A 3,128-nucleotide genomic window follows, 5' to 3' on the forward strand; every position below is an offset into this window, starting at 1 on the left:
ACCCCGCTTACTACATAGCTCATTGCACTTGGTCTCATTCCGCAGACTTTTCCCTGGTCTCTTTCCCATCGAGTCTAGTTTGCTGTAATTGCTTGGTTGCATTAGTGGGACAATCCTTTTAAGCCGTGTCTGTTAAGATTTAGGCCTTGAGTTGCAAGGTCCACATGGATTTTAGACTTCTTGAAGATGGGGTAGAAGGAGAGGAGTCCCGGGGGCTTCTGGCACATCACGGGGCTTAGGCATGCTAGAAGTCCTGTTAAGACTGATAGCATAGGCTGGAATCACAGATCTTAAAGCTGGAAGCAATGATGTCCAGCGCCTGCTGGACCCAGCAGGTAAGGCATGAATAGAGCTCCATTTCAGAGATGACGTAGCTGAGGCTCGGGAGCTTCAATGAAATGCCCAGGGTCCTACGACTAGCATCAGAGCTTAGTTCTGCCACTCGGGGGAGGAGGAGGAACGGAGTGACTTCTTTCGTGGCGGAACAGGAATTTGTGCATCATTTGGACAGAATCTTACGTCTGTCTATCAAGGCTCTTTATTCTCAAAGAGAACGACGCAGTCTATTCTTGTAAAGGGCCAGTTGTCCAAATTAGTGGAGAAGCCATCACTTTGCTTACATCTGCCAGTGTAGTCAGGACAGGGATAGGTAAAATATCTGCCTATTCTAAATATGCATCGAGACGTGGAGTTGGTTCATAATTAACCCTCGTCTGTCTCAATGTCTGAAGACTCACTTGGAGCTCAGATCCCCAGGCTGTGTTCCAAGGATGCTGATTTCTTACAGTGTCTTCCTCTAGCAGACTGTGGGACAGCTTTTGATGATTTGCGCATCCACACCGCGGGGTCTGACTGTGCCATGCTCCTGCCCTCTTCCAACACAGTTCAGCTTCCAGCCCATCTGCTCCCGGCCGGTGATGTAAACGTACCAGCTGCTTCCCAAGAACCAGTCGGCATCCTGCAGGAGGGGCAGGTCCCTTTCCCGGGCATCAGCCTGCTTGCTCTCAGCCTGAGCCCTCTTGCCAACCATGGTGGGTCCCTCCAGTCTCCTATCTCCCCATCCGAGAAGCAGAGGGCACGATCCTCTTACGAGCCCATGATTTATCAGCGTGGCTCCATCTAAGGGCTCCAAATCAGGTGCCATTGTGGGGATATGGCAAGGTTTGTTTAAGGGAACTGAGCTGGGCTGGGCCCCTGCAGCGGACAGAGAGAAGGTGGCCAGGAAGAAAGCAGCACCCTGCTCGGAAAATGAAGGCGCTTCTGCTGCTGGTCCTGCCGTGGCTCAGCCCTGCCAACTACATTGATAATGTGGGCAATCTGCACTTCCTGTACTCAGAACTGTGAGTCCCTCTATAACGCTGCCTGCCTGTGTCTGTGTGTTGGGGCTGTTGGGGGTGGAACCGGAGTCAGTTCCCTGGCTGGGGTGTCTGCTTAGAGGAGTCAGCCCCACAGGAGCTAGATGCACTTGGACAAAGCACCCTGCCAGCAGTCTGAAGCTGCATGCTTAGGTCTGTGACTTAACAAAAAAACACCATCTTCCTGATGCAATGCTTTCCCGGCAAGGCATATTTTTTCCTGCTTCTATGCCAACCCTGCCCTTTTTTTTTTTTTTTTTTTTTTTTGGTACTCTACTTTTTCTCGATAGATGTGTCTTCTCTTCCTTCCGTAAATAGAACCAAAGAGCAATTACGAACCGAGCTTGCGGGCACAAATCTGCAGCCTGTCAGGCATTTCTAATTGGGAGAAGACAACTCCCTCTATTCAGACCATCAGCCTTCATACCTGCAAACACAGATAGCATCAGTACAGCAGACAGATAACCCTAAATGGAAAAAATATGCATCCATCCTATTTTTGGTTTTGACCCTTTTCAAACGTATGGGCGAGCAGAAAGAACTGTGCAGCGAGCTCCCATAACTCCGTCACTTCGGTCTCGTGATTACTATTTTGCCACATTTGCTTCACTTCGTTTATTTTTGTTGTTATTGAAGTGGCCTGGAGTAGACTGCAGTCATGACATTTCGCCACCAAATACTTCACTGTGCATCTCTGAAAAATAGACATTTTCCTATATGACCCATGTCCATTTTGTAAGAGGAAATCATTCATGCATCCAAACTCTCCAGTGACAATTTTCTGGCTCCTCTTGTTAGTAAGCTTTAAAAGAGTATTGCAGGTAGGGTGCCTGGGTGGCTCAGTTGGTTAAGCGTCTGACTTCGGCTCAGGTCATGATCTCACGGTTCGTGGGTTCGAGCCCCACGTCGGGCTCTGTGCTGACGGCTCGGAGCCCGGAGCCTGCTTCGGATTCTGTGTCTCCCTCTCTCTCTCTCTGACCCACCCGTGCTCATGCTCTGTCTCTCTCTCTCTCTCTCCAAAATAAATAAACATCAAAAAAAATTTAAAAAAAACCAAGAGTATTGCAGGTGAATGTGAACAGCCTCTAGCAAACATATAAAAAGTGCTGTGGTGTGTGCCTCAGTGTTTGGAGCATTTACAAAAATGTATTCTTCTGGGGGCACCTGGGTGGCTTAGTCGGTTGAGCGTCTGACTTGGGCTCAGGTCATGATCTTGCGGTTCGTGAGTTCAAGCCCCACGTTGGGCTCTCTGCTGTCAGTGCAGAGCCTGCTTTAAGTCTTTTGTCTCCCTCTCTCTCTGCCCCACCCCCCGCTTGCACTCTCTCTCTCTCTCAAAAATAAATAAAACATTAAAAAAAAAAAAAGGGGCACCTGGGTGGATCAGTCAGTTAAACATCCAACTTCAGCTCAGGTCATGATCTCATGGTTCATGGGTTTGAGCCCAGCATCAGGCTCTGGGCTGACAGCTTGGAGCCTGGAGCCTGCTTCAGATTCTGTCTACCTCTCTCCCTGCTCTGCCCCAGCTTGCTTGTTCTCTCTCTCTCTCTCTCTTTCTGTCAAAAATAAATAAACATTAAAAAAAATTAAAACAAACCAAAAAAAGAATTCATAGAGCCCAGACTAGAAAAGCTCAGCTAGTCATATTTAGGTAGAAGTAACCTTGCCCCCCAAATGTGTACGGTAATAATCAGGGTCTGTTTTATAATTAGCCAGACTAACCAATTTGTATAGCATAGCAGATACTCAACAAATTCTTAATAGAGGAGAGAACAA

The 3,128-nt window shown here is 48.0% G+C and overlaps 1 non-coding gene across 1 annotated transcript; it reads left to right on the top strand.

Moving 5' to 3' along the window:
• The first annotated feature begins 2,183 nt into the window (after positions 1-2,183).
• On the top strand, positions 2,184-2,268 carry TRNAR-UCG (transfer RNA arginine (anticodon UCG)). The gene has a single exon. It is a non-coding gene; the product is annotated as a tRNA-Arg (tRNA).
• Positions 2,269-3,128: the final 860 nt, after the last annotated feature.

The sequence above is a fragment of the Panthera uncia genome, unplaced genomic scaffold (assembly GCF_023721935.1).
Source record: "Panthera uncia isolate 11264 unplaced genomic scaffold, Puncia_PCG_1.0 HiC_scaffold_1725, whole genome shotgun sequence".
Taxonomy (NCBI): domain Eukaryota; kingdom Metazoa; phylum Chordata; class Mammalia; order Carnivora; family Felidae; genus Panthera; species Panthera uncia.